Genomic DNA, 15,820 nt, shown 5'->3' on the forward strand with positions numbered 1-15,820 from the left:
ACCAGAGTCTGTTTCCAGGCCTTTAGGTTGGACATGGGGTTATTTCCACGAGAGGACATTTCAATCGGAGAAAAACATTTTAACCAGGGAGCTAAAATTTAGCAAAACCCCTCCGTTACCACAAGCAGCAACATGTCAATCAGCTTTGGAGGGATGATATTTGTGGAGGACAGTGCTAGGCAGCAATAAAGCCGATACACATTTATTTCAGGTGCAAACTTTTGGGGGAAAGGCTTTCTTTCATTTTCATGTGCTGAAGACAAAGTTAGAACGTCTCTCAGATTTACCCATCTCACTCCTTAAAAAAAAGAGCTTGATTCCTGGGCACCAAGAACCACATGTTCTCCAGGATCCCAAGCTATCACCCCACTTCCTAGTTCTGAGATTACCTACGGGATAAATGTAGTTGAAAGCTAGTACTCTGGTTCTCACTGTAGTGTAGTGGTAAAGAATCCAGACTCTGGAGTCTGACTGCCCTAGTTCAAAGCCCAGCTCTACCCCTCACCAGCCCTGGATGATGTTATTAGTTCACCAAGCCCTTGGAAACCAAGCGCTAGTGATGTAAGAAGCCTGGGTCCCTGAAGGACTATGTGGAGCAAGGACCAGGATGTTAAATTGTACTTGTGGCCTGGGCATCTCAAGCCCCTGAGATGTGGGGCTTCTTGCACAGTAGCCTGGGTTCCCCAAATCTTAGAACTGTTACGAGTATCTATGAGTTAACATATGCAAAATGCTTAGAATAAGTGCCTGACACAATTGCTATGTAATTTTCAATTAATATTAGAAAAAACTTAGGTCAGACCCTCTCACTAGCCAGCCTATGATCTGCTTCCGCCAAGGCCACCGCCATGACAAGGGTGATGGGAAGGCGTGGCAATTTCCCTCTCCCCTAATTCCATCAAGGATACTGACCCCCATCAAGAATATTTCCCCAAACATCTATGATTTTCATTACTAACCGGATACATCTCTGGCTCTCAGGAATTCCCCTAAACTCTTTTTGAATATGTTCAACCTGCAACCCTCTTGGAGGAAGCAAGTTTGTCTGCTCCTCTCTGTGAGTAACTGGGCAACTTCATCCGGGGCAAGAGCACACATGTGTTTTAGAGCCACGACACACTTCCCCACACGCGATGAGTCAGCAGAAACATGCAGGGTGAAGAACGCCGTTAACTACATCCCCGTTGGCTCAACCAGGCACAGCTCCCCATAGCTGAGAAGAAACTTCAGTCAATGGCTCCATCAGCTTCCAACCGTAGAACTAAGGACCGATGATCCATAAATTCGGAACGTGTACCCCTCAGCTAATCACACATTTATCTACCATTTATCTGTAAAAAGTTTTTTCTCTCATACTTACGGACATGGTTTTTCCTCTTTTCGGGGGGCAGGGGTGCAGAGATCCCTTTGAGAATCTGATGAAAGCTACTGACCCTCCATAGAAAATTCCAGAGATAGGAAGTTTGATAAAACTTCAGGTGGTTGGTGGGTCCTTAAAGCAATCAATCTGAAGACCCCGTGTGAGTTATTACAAGCTTAAAATGACGATTTCATGATCCTGACAACTGTAATACTTTGTTGCCTTGATGACCAGGAGAATATCTAAAAGTAACATTTAAAAGCATCATTGTCTACATAGAAAATTTCTGGAAGCATGGATACTTCTGGGAACAATACCTGCAGGGAGGGGTCTGTGGTGGAAGGAGAATTAATATTTTTTTCATTGCATGTTCTTTTATGCTGGTTTTTTTTTTTTTAATGCATAAAAAATGTTCCAACTAAGCTAATTTTCTAATTAAAGGAAGAGAATAAAAAGTGACCTAAGTTAAGAACTATATACAAATCATTATTACTTCCATTCCTGTGACATGAGGGAGGGGAGGTCACTGATGAGGAAAAAGACCCCTTACTACCTAAAGGGTTGAACCCACATCAGCTTGGAAAGGCAAAATGTCACTCAAGGAGAGATGGCAAATTATTTCCACTTGGTGTTCAATAACGTTCATTAAAGTTCCAAACTGGAGAGGAGGGTATTATTAATATTCCATCAGGTTCCTACACAGCCATGGTGCTGGGGGTAGGAATTAGGCAAACCTTCTTATGGAAGTTTAGGGGGTACACAATCAAGCTAATTGACTGAGCTAGGCTGGAGGTTATAAAGGTATGTAAATGCTAGAGAAAAAGACACATAGTGGAGGCTAAACAACCCCCCCATCAGATATCCCTCTCCCTACACATTCAAAGAGAGTAGCTCTGCATTTATTAGGCCCAATTGCATGAAACTGCCCTTTCTGCGGGTCATCTGTACGGGGGCGGCAGGAGGAATGGAGGGGTGAGCCTGTTACTTCCTGTGTCGCGGTGAGGGTTACAGGAGGCCATGCGTGTCAAGCTCTTGGCTCTGTGTGAGGCGCACAGTAGGTTCTCAACAAGAGTCCATCCCTTCCACCTTCCCCTCCCTGGATCATCAACATGAAACTTTCCATGCTTGGCCATTTCATATAAAGATAAACATATACTCTCCATACAACCCCACTCCTAGGTATCGGCCCAAGAGAAAGGAAAAACTTATGTTCATCCTAAAACCTGAAGGTGGATGTTTACAGCAGCTTGAGTCATTGTCGCTGAAAACTAGAAACACTCCAAACGCCCTTCAACAGGCGGAAGGATAAATGAAGCACGTAGAATAAACGCAGCATGAAGGACTCTCAGATGCATTAAGCTGAGTGAAGGAAGCCAGACTCAAAAGGCTTCATACTGTAGGATTCCATTTACATGGCATCCCAGGAAAAACTTTTAAGAGCAGCAAACATCGGTGGTTGTTCGGAGTTGGCTACAAAGGCACAGCGTGGAAGAATTCTGGGGGCTGATGGAACCTTTCTGTATCTTGATAATGACAGCTGTTCCGCAATAGTACGTGTTTGTCAAAATTCAGAACCGTACATGAAAAAGGGTGAATTTTACTGTCTGTAAATTAAATACACGCACACATAAATCATGCTGGGAGGGTGGTGTCTTAGTTCAGATTGCTGTAACAAAATACCATAGACCGGGGGGCTTACACAATAGACATTTATTTCTCCTGGTTCGGGAGGCTGGAAGCCCAAGGTCAAGGTGCTGAGAGATACGGTGTCTGGTGAGAGCCAGCTTCCTGGCGTGTAGGGGACACCTCACTGTGTCCTCACATGGCTGTCCCTTGATCTTTCTCTCTTCCTCTTCGTTTAAGGGCACACGCATCCTGATAGTCTCTCTCATGACCTCATCTAAATCAAAATACCTTCCAAAGATCCCGCTTCCTACGATCCTCTTATTGGGGGTTAGGACTTCCTCATATCAATTGCAGGAGGCTTGGGGGTGGGGGAGGCACAAATTCAGCCCCTAGCAGGTAGTTTTTACAGTTGCAGAAGAGTGAGCTTCTGTGGGTTCTGCCTTGCTGCTTTCTCAGCTTCCTAAGTCTAGGAAGGGAGGCCCGGATGCTCCAAGGATGCTCAAAGTTAAAATCGTAAAAGAACCACCTGGAATAGTGGTGAATATTTGCAAAGCTCTCTGCAGCTCACAAAGAGTCCAGTCTTCAGGGCTTTGAAAGCTAAGGGCTTAGGCTAGCCTAGATCCTGCAGGAAGTGGAGAAGCGGCAAAGATTTTAGCTTGCTGCATGATATGGTTATGGGTTTGTCATACTACTTGTTTGCTGACTCCTCCTCCTTCCCAGTAAGACATTAGCTCCATGAAGGCAGGGACTATGTCTCTATTACGGACCGTTTTCCCTCAAAACCCAGAATATTGGGCCTGTAGAGAGAACTCAGTGAAAATTGGTTAAATGAATGAGTCTCGCTTCCCAAATGACTTTTAAGAAGAAATTATATGAACAGTTTTCCCACCCCTGCCTGTGTGAATTAAGCTTTTTTATACCTCTGGGCCTTTGCACAGGCTGTCTGCTGCCTCTGCCAGGTGCACCCCTCTTCTGCTGCTGGCCTCAGATTTCAGCTCAGATGTCACTCTTTCTGGAAATCCTTCCTTGACTCTCCGAGTGGGGGTAAACCTCCTCCTTTACGCCACAGGGCCTTCTCGTCACTGGCAGCTGTACTGTAATGGCCCCTTCACGATGGTCTCCCCCTAGGACGATCCACTCCATCTAGGGCACGCGCTGGCCCTCTCTAGGTCACCTCAGGCTCAGTGACGGGCACACAGCACGTATCAGTACATTTGTTTAAAGTGACAGTCTGTGGAGAGTCGAAGATGACTTTCCCTATACAGTATAATTTGCATCTGTCACTGTTTGAAATCAGTTACCCAAAGGAAACTCCAATACATAATTGCTACTCTCCAAAGTGCATCTAATGAAGCTGTAATAATCGAGGTCTGAAAGTGTGAGCGTGTTGTGTTTTATCATCTCTCTCTCACCCAGTATCGACAAAGCATGGCCACGCCCTAACCAACACAAGCCCGGCCAGTGGGTGTGGAGAAAGCAAAACGCAGGACAGGAAAAGGGTACGTAAATTTTCTTTCTCTCTTTCCCAGACCGGATGTAAAGAGAAAAAAGTGGCAAAGACATAAAATTCACCAGGAATTAGAACCACCTAATTTTACATCTTGAATAGAATAGCAGAACCTTCCAGAGACATCTAGAACTGTATATCGTATGAGACCACAATCTTAAAAAAAGGGCAACTGCCCACTGAGGTGGGTTCTCATCCTGGATCTGCCAGAATTTGCTGGGTGACCTTGGGCCCGTCACCTCCAGGATGCTTCTATTAGTGAAGCTCTGAAGACAGTCAAAAACAAACAAACAAACAAAAAAACAAGCTAAAATGGGCTTACCAGCCCTGTGATGTGTTTTAAATGCTGGCATGGAACAACTAAATTTTAGTGCACTGGGGCAATATAAACTGGGCTGTTGGCACGAAAGTCGATGATAAACATGAATTCTTGGTGCAGGCTGCAGGGGCCCGAGGCTGCACGGTGAGTGTGTGGTTCAGGCCGATAGCTCTGTCTGTCTGAAGAGCTGTCAGAGGTCGACAGCTGGAGACCCACATGACGTGGGGCCTGAGCTGAGAGCCCGCCTGCCCGGCACGGGCCCCGGCCTCTCTCTTTTCTGTCCCGTTTCTTCTTCTAAGAATTGAGGTGGTTAGACTAGCAGTGATTTCCAACTTGCTGTTTTGTTTTATTTTTAGTCTCAGAATCTTTTTAAAAGCATCTTCGGCACCGCTGACGTCTGGAACATTTGTAAGCAGAGTTCCCTTCTGGCTGGCCCTGCCTCCTACCACTCAGCCTTGTCCCTGCAAACCCCTGAGTTGGTTCTGGGACCCATCCATGGAACGCTAAGTCCTCCGAGATCACAGAATAAAAGCCAGTGGGCCGGAGCAGGGCTGCTCAAGGTTCCTGCTCAAGGTGCTGTCGGAAATATATTTATCTGGCGACGCGGAGCAGACCCACATGCACAAACAGATGGAAGTTTTACTAAAGCATACTTTTCATGACAGGATATGCACTCTATTTTCAAGTCTACTTTCTTCTATTTCTCTTTTAAAAAGCCACTGGAAGACCACTTAACTAATTAAAAAAAACCCAGTCTGCAAACATTAGCCTATTGACAATGTATAGGTCATTAATAAAGCTGGGGTCCTGTTAGGGGATGACAGAGGCCAGGAGATACTGTCCCCAAGGTGGACTGACCCACCTCATCACCAGAGTAAATAAATTCTCTGCACATCTTTGCTATTAAAACACCTGTACTCCAAGAAGCAGGGAGACAAGCAAGTCAAATACTGTTTTCTTTTTCCTAGGAACCTGTACTTGGCACCAATACCTAATCTCGGGGCGATCTAGAGCAAAGGGTGATGACAGCAGGGTGGGAACACCTGGCTGGGTTAAAACCAACACAGCAAAAACACAAGAGAAACAAAGATTTCTCCCTCCCTCTGTATGATCTTTGGGTCACACCCATGCCACCCAGATGGCTGACCTCCTCTATTTCTAGGAGGCTCACTGAGAATCCGTTTTGTTTTAGATTTTATAAACATCGCCCTTTTCCAAGAACCCATGGCCATGCAGAGGAATGGCCCCCTAAGTCCCACAGTGGTAGTGAATCTGCACAGTGTTACAGGCTTTTGGCCATGGGGGTATTCTGAGGGAGCCGACCAGGAAGCTGGCCTCTTGAACACCTTCCAGCCATCGATGACTGGTAGGTTGGAGCTGGTATGCAAAACTGTCACATGGGGAAAATACATGTTATGATGATGCACTGAACACCAGGATATGAAATAGCAGACTAAGCAAGCAAGCAAACAGAAAACCTGAATAAAGCATCGCAGCGTCAACAGTGGCTGCCAGCATAACGTGGTGTTTTCAAGTTCTCTACAATGAACGTGTACTTCTTTTGTAATCTGGGGATGAAAATAACTTTAAAAGCCTGTCCGCATTATAAAGGATGGTTAAGGAGCAGCAAATAAATTTAATCGCTAGCTTACTTCCCGGTGTTCATGCCAGCTTGACCAGACAGAAACCGAAAATGTCAAGATATATAGTCTTGATGTGCAGCCCTTGTCTTCCAGGGGCCTTGGCAGTTACTCCTTTTGGACATGTCACTGCGGAGGCCCCCGAAATGCCTGGCAGTGTGGAGTGCAGGGAGGAAGGGCTCCTGGAGGAGAGAGAGCTCTGGGTTTTTGTTTTCTTTTTCCAAGCATCATCCTCAAAATTATTCAAGGCAGAATCAGTAAACTTGGTTCTAGACTTGGCTCTGATCGCAGGCTTCTCTTCCCTCCCTTCCCCTCCCCTCCCTCCCCTCCCCTCCCCTCCTCTCTCCTCCTCTTCCCTTCCCTTCCCTGGGCCTCAGTTTCCCATTTGTACAATAAACAGATTGGACTTTCTGATGGCTAAAGTCCGTTCTGGCTCCACTTTCTAAGAGCCAAAGGGACCAGCATTCAGGTTTAAGGGCTGCTGGGTCTGATAAATCTAGGGCAAGAGAGAATAAGACTTTCAGCTCCTCAGCCCAAGTAAACAACACTGGATAGGAGGCGAGGGCCGCCCCAGCAGTTCTGAGATACAGGTTGGGGCTCTGGGGAGGGAGATGTTGAGAATCAGCCTGAGGCCACAGGGAGGGGGAGTGCTCAGCGAGACCCTCAGAGAACCACCTCTGGCCTGTGTCTCGGGCAGTCTGGGAGGGGCAGGGCAGTCTGGCCCGAAGCAGAGAAAACCAAACAAGTGACCTGTTTCTCTGGGGAGCCAGAGCTCCCAAGAGAGGCAGGCGGTGCATCAAGAGCTCCATCCAGGAGAAGGGAGGGAAAATGCGTCACCAGGTGAAGCTGGGCCACCTGTGCAGGCCCGGGAGGAGCAAGACTCTATGAAGTGGCCAGCGAGACTGAGATGTTGAGAGCCACCAAACCTGGACTAATCTCGGGCCTAAAACAAGTCTCTGACCCAAATGTAGCTGGGTCTCCTGGGATAATGCAGAGGATGCTGGGGGATCAGGAGGGCTGGGTGACAGCCCTGGTTCTGCTGCTGACTTGCTGTGTGCCCTTGGGCAAGTGCCTTCATCTGAGTTTCCTACGTCAAATGAGTGGTTTCCTACACCCGAGACCTCCCAGGGTCCTCCTGTGGCAAGGGAAGGCCGTGTGTGCTCCACCTCCAAGCAAAGGGAGACTTATAACACAGAGAAGGAAATTCTATCAGCTGTTGATTGCGAGGACTCCTCCAAGGTTCAGAGCAGGCACAACAGAAGTGAAAGCAAAAGCCAGTAGTAGCTAGAGCAGACTCTTTACCACATCTCCCATCAGAAGACATCTGAGCTTCTGGAACTTTCCAGGCACTTCGGGAGAAAAGCCTTCTTAGTCCTTCAAATTCTGCCTTAATTTGGAGCTGAGGGAAGAGAAGCCCAGAACCAAAGCCTGTCACTCTCCAGTCTCTTCCGGCCTGAGAATTATGAGGGCGTTACTGCCAGCCCTGCAGAGGGGGGCTGGACACTTATTTACCAGAGCCATGACCCAGTAAAACAGGAGCCGCCAAAGGAGAAGGCTGCCCAGAGCAAATGTTAACAGGAGACAGGCTGCTGGCTCTGCCACCTGCTCTGCCATTCCTCACATAGACACCTGGACCTTGTAACATCTAGAGTCAGAGAGCCTGAAAGCCACAGCTACAGGCCAGCCAAGGTCTCAGGCACTCGCTACCTCTATGGTAAGAGACATGCTCAGTTTGGGTCTCACATCCAATCCACGGATCTTACCCTTGACCAGTGGTCACATGTTAAGGCCACATGTTAACCTCTGCCTCCTGTGTGGTGCTCCAATCCGGCCCCCGCTTTTCATTCCCACTGTCTCCAACCCCAGGCCAGCCTTCTCCAAACTTCTATTCAACTTCCACACAGCCGGAATTATCTTCCTAAGGTACCACGAGGATCGAATGACTCCCCTGCTTAAAGAACTTGAACGGCATTTGTATCTTTCTTTGTCTTTCTTGTTCGGTGTATACGGAGCACCTAGAACAGTGTCTGGAGCACAAAAGACACTCAGTGGACATCGGCTGAATGGTTCCGAGACATCTACAAGACGATGTCCCACCTGCAGTGACCTGGCCCTGCCTGTTCAGTCCAGTTCACTTCAGACCCTCCACTCCCTCTGCTTTCCCCATCTGGCACCACCTGAGTACCCCTGCCCAGCACTCCATGTGCCCTGCACACCTCCATGCCTTTGCTTGTGCCGGTCCATCTGCAGACATCCTTCCTCCCCATTCGCCCGAGGGACTCCCATTCGCCGTTTGATATTCCGCCATTCTTTTCTTGGCATGCGTCAGCCTGAGTTATATGCTTTTTCTTTTTTTCTGTTCTCACCTAAGCCCTGTAACGTAACTTCTCGGAGCACTGGCTACATGCTAGGTGTGAATGCTGACCCCAGGAGGTTATCAATCCCACTGTATGGATGAAGAAATGAGGCTCTGAAAGGCCAAGTGACCGCCCACTATGGGTCACATGGCCAGCGAGTGGTGGGGCCTGACTATATCGTCTCTCTGAGACATTTGTCATTTACTACTCACTAGGCTGGGAGCTCTCTGAGGCCCCTTGGCCTGATATTCCTGGGGCAGGCCTGGCCCTGTGAGATGCCTAATCATGGAACCACTGTCAGCTCAGGAGGTCGTGAGGAACAGATGCACCACCAGCCTCCTCCCCTTCCTCTCTCTTCTGCCTTTTTCCCCCACTCTGGGTGGTACCTCTGGTAAGCTGGGGAGGGAGATGTCTGGAGGGAAAGGGGCTTCCTCCTAATACTATCAAGCCCTATCTACTTAGGTCGAGATCCTTTGTGACAAGTCTCCAACGTGTGAAATCCGTTCACAGGTCCCAGAGCTGACCTTTCACTAGTCAAGCTTCCTCAAAGTGAAAGCCAGAAGCCACCCAAGAGGGCAATTCTTCTCTGGCCGCCCTCCCCGCTGGCGCCGGTCCCGCCCACCCCGCTCCGGCCCCGCCCCTGCCCCGCCCCCCTCACTCCGGCAGCGCCTAGGTTCCCAGCTCCCGCACCACCAGCGCTGCGAGGAGGGACCTGGCCCGGGTCACGCAGGCCCATCCGAGAGCTGCAAAGGGGCCCCACGGCTGCTGCAGGCCAGAGAGTGCCCGGGCGGGGCTGGGGAAGCCGTTCGGACGTCCAGGTATCCTGTTCCCCCGCCTCTTTGTCAGGAAGGATTCCTTACTGAAGTTGACCATCATCCCTCCTCATCAGACTTGGGCTCGCGGGCCACAGGCCTTGCCTCAGGACTCGGGCTGTAGATCTGCTTGGGGTTCCACGTACTCGCTATGTGCTGGTATGAGTGCCCCGCCTCACCAGATGCTTATCACTCACATTTTACATGTAAGAAATTGAGTTTCGTCAAACTTTGCTCACGCCTGATTCCTCACCCCTTTGCTTCTAGTACGTACCACACTCATAGGTGCATCCGAATCTAAATCGCTAAAAAGCCTCGACTTCCAGAAAGGAGTGAGGGATTGGGGAGGGGAGATCACGAGCGCAGTGCCAGGGTGGTTTCCAGGGACCTACTGGGAAATTCTGCTCTAAGCACAGGTGCCTCTGTGGAGGTCAAGGGTTCGAAACCCACCGGGCGGATGGCTCCTGTCCCCGCCAACAGGGGGCCCCGGAGGTCGGATGCCTTCCCCCAGCTGAGGCCAACTAGGTCCCAGCACGATGCCCGGGAGACAGGGGTGTCCAGTGGGTCTGGGTACGGAGTCCTGCCGGCGGCAGATCCGGGACAGGAAGCTCTCGGACCGACCGACGGACAGTCTGAGACAGTCCTCGACCCCCTCCTGGGAAACCAACAGTCACCCCTCCGGGGGCGAAGGCGCGGCGGCGCACACTCACCCGGGCGGCGGCGGGTCCAGGTCGGTCTCCGTCCAGCGGTCGGGGGCTAGGGTCTCCACGACCCCGCCTGCCCCGGGGCTGCCTCCTCCGGGACACTGGGATCCCGGGGCTAGGGCTCCGGGCGCGGGGAGGGTCTCTCGGCGAAGGGAGGCGGTGGCGGAGAGGGCGCACCACCAGCTGCGAGACCAGGATGGGGACGCAGGAAGCTCGGCCTCGGAGCGCCGGCGTGCGGGAGGGAGGGACCGCGAGAGGCAGAGGGCGGCGCCGGCCGGGAGAGGCCTCCAGCCCCGAGAGGCACCGCCCACTAGTCGACCCTCCCTCCCAGCCCTCCGCACCACCCCGAGGCCCGCGGCGCGGGAACCAAGGCGCGGAGGGCGGGCGCCCGCTCCCTCGCGTAGGCTAGGGAATGCGGGGGTCGCGGGGCTGCTGGGCCCAAGTCCTCGTCCCATCCCCAAGGGCCGCGGAATTGGATGTGGGAGTTTTGGGGGGAATCTTGGGCCACGAGTCCGGGTATTTGTGAGTTAAGTAGAGCTAGGAGATTCCCCCTCACTCCACCCTAGGCGCAAGTGCAGAGACTCAGCACCGCGGGCCCGCCCGCCGCGCCTTTACCTGACCTGGCACTCACCTGGTGCGCCCGCCTCTCCCCGCTCTTTCTGGAGAGGCAGCTGCCTCCCTCTCTATGGGTTCGGGGTGCTGGGGCCCGCCCTGCACCGCCCAGGGCTAGTGCTCTGAGAGGTGATTGATGGGCGGAGGTTTGGGAAGAGAGTTTTTAAAAAGCGAGTCATCTCATGTCCTTGGCTCGGCTCCCGACCCTCTCCCGGGTGCCCTGCGCGCCCTTGGGGTCGCACGCCTGGGCCTCTGCGGGAGTGGAGCCCGCGCACCGGATGGGGGCGCCTAGGTTCGGGTGTCTCCCTTGCTGAGGGCCCATTCCTAGCTTTGCGGAAGACTTTCTCAAAGAAACACCGGTTGCTGTCCTCTCGCCGACCGGTTGGCAGGCTGGTGGCCCGCCTTTGCTCAGAGCCCCCGCGCCGCTGCCAGAGGCCTAGTTCTGGGGAAGGGTGAACCTGAGCTTGGCGAGGGCGCCTCTTACCTGCGCCTTTGTCTCTGGCCCCTACCGGGAGGTTTGCCCTGGAACCGTGCGGGCCTGGCATTCAAACTGGATAGGCTGATCTCAGCCAAACCACCGAAAACCTAGCTTCTAAGCAGAGGGAGAATGCAGCCCGCCTCCGCTTTCAATCGTAGACTGTTTGAATTCCAAGAGAGGGTCCCCTGCCCGCGTGAAAGTCCAGTTCTTTGAAGTTCAAACCCTGAGAAAAGTCAGTAGGCAGCTGGCCAGGTGTCGGAGAAGTGAGCTGAGGACAGAAGGCGCCTCCTACTGGGAATCTACCCTGTCCAGGACAGAAATCAGACGCCCTGGTGAATGGTAATCAAGTCCACTTCCAAACTGCTGAATTCATGGGTACACATGGTCTCCACGTGTGTCTACCTACAGAGTGGTCCTGGTGGGTATTTTTTTTCCCCATCTGTTGTTTCTTGCTCAGGAACAGTTCAACAGGACCCTGGTGTTCACGAAAAGGCAAATTTGGGGCGTCTTGTGATTTGGGGGTGGGGAAGGCAATTGGGGAAACGGGAGCGAGTTTCCATGAGTATAACAATAACTGCCATTCCACACATCCCTGCCATGGACCGAGCACTGGGTTGCCACACACTTCCCTTGCACGTTCCTTTAAATTCTTGTAACAACCCCGGAGACAGTCATTGCTTACACCCACTTTACAGAAGAGAAAGCCGAGGCTTAAGGAGCTGAGGTCATTTGCCCAAGGTCACACAGCTGGGGAGTGTCAGGAGTTAGACTCCAGTGGGTCTGCTTGAGAGCCTGTGTTCTCGCTCTAGAATAATTCCTTGTCAGTCTGCACATGTTCTCAACCTTGAAACAAGGCTACCCTGCTTCCCCTCCCTGCCACTCAGGAAGAGGAGCTATCTTTGTGCCGCTCTGCACAGGGATGTAATTCTTTACAAGTCTGACTCCTGTTCTCCTTGAGGACAGGGGCCCCTGTGCCCCCGCCGCTTTGTCTGCCCCCCCGCAGGTGCTCAACACACTTTTGTTGGATGACTGAAAGCCCCAAATAATAATATTATTTTAGCAAAAGTGGGGAGCCCTTTTGTGTAGGCAGGTAGCTATGACAACATGCTCCCACTTGAGATCTGTGTATATACATCTCAAAGTCTAGACAGTGAATGTGGGTATCTTTCAGGCTCCCAAGGAGTGATGGGGAGCTGTCACGTAGCTCTCAGATAAGACTAGAATCTGGATTTCATTTCACTCTGTAAGACCTGCTTTGGAGAGGCCTGGACTTGGGGTGATCACTTCAGACAGCTGCTCCAGCTTTTTCTGTCTTCAAGGAGAGCCTCAGTACTTTTCCATGCCAGGATCCAGCTGCAGATTCGCCTTGCTCTGCTGCAAACCCAACTGGGTAGTTCCCGTCTATCTCAGAAAACCATCTCCGGAGTGTTCCTTTTAGGCTGGTTTATGCCGGCTAATCTGGGGAGAGGCTGGACAAATCCTCAGCCAAAGCTGAGCCACAGGCAAAACTGAGAAGCTGGCAAAGGGAGCATGTTTCTCTTTGTCATTGTCTCTTTCAGTGCCCTCTCTCTCAATGTGGTTACTTTCTCAATCTTTTCAGGTTCTCCATGTCCCACGGAGGCGCCTGACTTAATTTAACTGCCAACTTATCCCACTAAGTGTCAGCTGAACAGGGGCCTGAGATATATCCTTGAAGAATGAGCCAAAGAAAGAAATCTTGAATGATGGAATTTCTGTTACCCGTTACTGAAATAGGCAGTGGGGAAGATGACAGTGACCATTTACTGAGCCCCATGTTTCACATGCTCCACACACATTGTGTTATTCAATCCTCACAACAGCCTTAGAAGGAATAGTCTGTTATTCCAGTTTTTCAGGTGAGGTTAACGAAAACTCAGAGGAGTTACGCTTCTAGCAAGTGGTAGAGCCAGGATTTGAACCGAAGTAAACTCTTGCTCTTAACTACTATTCTGGGAACCCCATGTAGTAGTCAGAATAATGGTTGCCCAAAGATGTTCGCATCCTAATCCCCAGAACCTTCGAATATGTTACCTTACGTGGCTAAAGAGACTTGGCAGATGTGATGAAGTTAAGGATCTTGAGATGGGGGAGAGTACCCTGCATTATCCTGGGGGACCTAGTATAGTCACAGGGATTCTCATAAGCGGGAGGAAGAAGGGTCAGAGTCAGAGAAGGAGATGTGACGATGGAGCAGAGGTCAGAGTGGTGCAGTGGCCGGAGGGAGCCATGACCCAAGCAACGTGGGCAGCCCCTCGAAGCTGGAAAGCGTCAGGAAGAAACTAGGCCTTCCAGAAGGAGCTCTGCTCTGCTGACACCTTAATTTTAACCCAGTGAGATCGATTCTGGACTTCTGACCTCCGGAACTTGAAGATAATAAATTTGGGTTGTTCTAAGCCATGCATTTTTTGGTAATTTGTTACCCCATCAACAGCAAACTAATCTATCCTGCAAACTCTGCCATGTAGGCGGATGTTTATTTCACCTGCTTTTTCAGCTAACTGTCCCCCCTAAAGCTCTTCTTATAAGTGACATCACGTTTTATGGATTTAGAAAGAAGGCAGGATTTAATTGGATCCATCTCGGGTTTCTTCGTCCTTTGTTATGAGCTGTGTGACCTTGGGCAGATGTCTTCTCCTCTCTGAGCCTGTTTCCTCCTCTGTCAAACAATGATTCTAATGATGCCTACTCTGAAAAATCAATATGAGGATCAGGTGAACCAGAATGTGACAGAGTGTCTTGTAAATGGTCCAGTGTCATTTGAATATGAGTCATTAGGGGCCTTAGCCCGTCCAGCTCTGAAAGTCCAGATTCTAAGAGGAGATGATGCTATTCTGAGCATTTGCTCTGGCTGAGTGGGCAAATAACTAATTTGAAATATTAAGCTGTCTCTAGTCAGTGACTAGACACCAATCTGTTGCGAAGCTGAAAAATCTACTTACGTGACTATATATCATCATGCAGAACTCACACATGTGCTCAAGTACATGTGTTCAGGTGTTTTTATTGTTGATTATTTATAATGGTGAAAAATTGTAACTAACTGAAATGCCCCCAGGAGGAGATATGCTAAATAAATTACAGTGCAGGCTTATGCCGGGATACTATGCAGTCATGAAAAAGGAGGTAGAGCCATCTGACAGAGAAGAATATCCAAGAAGTATCATTAACTGAGAAAGGCATGAGACTAAGCATTATGATGCCACACAAATGCTTATTTAAAAAGATGTGGCTTGAAAACTCATATTTGAAAAGCTATTTGCACACCAGTGTTCATAGCAGCATTATTCACAGTGGCCAGGACATGGAAGCAACCGAAGTGTCCTACGATAGATGATTGGCTAAAGAAACTGTGATACACATATACAATGGAATATTACTCAGCCATAAGAAGAGATGAGATGCTGCCATTTGCAAAAACATGGATGGACCTTGAAATAATAATACTAAGCGAAATAAGCCAGACAGAAAAGGTTGAAAATCACATGATATCACATATGTGAGATATAAACCTAAAAGCAGCAAATGAACAGGACAAACAAACAGAGACTCGTGAACGTGGACAATGGACTAGTGGTTACCAGAAGGGAGCGGGGAGGGGGAAAATTAAAAAATAAAATGTTTAAAAAAATTATATATATATAGTAAAAAAATAAAAAATAAAAAAGATGTGGACACATACATGTTTGATTATGCTTAGAAACCACTCTCTTTCTACTGCCAGCTTCCGGGGAATATAAACCTCTACGGCAGAGGGAGGTCAAGTTGAGGGTGTCAGCTCCACTCCCAAGCCAGGTAATAATCTCCCCCATGGCTAATCAAATATGGTGTGGGAGGAATGAAACCAAACTGTGGTTACCCTTAGAAGCTGAGATGTGTGTGTGTGTGTGTGTGTGTGTGTGTGTGTGTGTGTGTGTGTGTGATGGGGGAGGTAAGTTTTTTCGATAAGAACGTGTTAAATTCATAATAAAAATTAAGAAAAAGAAAAAGAGTCTCCCTTTTCTTATCGTGGTCTCCCCTCACCTGCCGCTCTTCTCCTTTGCTCCATTCTGAGCAGGTGACTCTCTCTTCCCATTTACTTGTTATGCAGGCTCATTTCTAAACCCCGGAGCTGCTGAGCAATCAGTGTCTCTGCTGTGTGACTCTTGCCAAAGTCAGCAGTCGCTCACATGTGTATGTGTACTTGTAACCTGGCCTTCATCTGGAGCCGTTCGCATTAGTCACCGGGAAGGGATGCGTCTTACGTGCAGGTATCACACCTGTGACGTATTGGCCCAACCTCTCTGGAGGCTGAATCAGGTCTGTGTGGCAGAGAAACTGTGCTCATATAGTGCAAAGCGACATTGGATAGTTGGACCATTCATTAGTTTAAATGAAATAATTTTCA

At 49.7% G+C, this 15,820-nt stretch overlaps 1 protein-coding gene across 2 annotated transcripts in view; it reads right to left on the reverse strand.

The window, feature by feature from the left end:
* The window catches only part of TMEM51 (transmembrane protein 51), a 40,856-nt gene extending 29,828 nt beyond the window's left edge, over positions 1-11,028 (reverse strand). The window contains exon 1 of one of the 2 annotated variants that reach the window (XM_025048582.1): positions 10,957-11,028. The gene's annotated coding sequence lies outside the window, so the exon portion shown is untranslated. Of the gene's footprint in view, positions 1-10,331; positions 10,582-10,956 lie in introns of those variants that run through there. The other variant, XM_006914337.3, reaches the window with a different exon arrangement.
* Between the last annotated feature and the right edge of the window lie 4,792 nt (positions 11,029-15,820).

The sequence above is a fragment of the Pteropus alecto genome, unplaced genomic scaffold (assembly GCF_000325575.1).
Source record: "Pteropus alecto unplaced genomic scaffold, ASM32557v1 scaffold125, whole genome shotgun sequence".
Taxonomy (NCBI): Eukaryota; Metazoa; Chordata; class Mammalia; order Chiroptera; family Pteropodidae; genus Pteropus; species Pteropus alecto.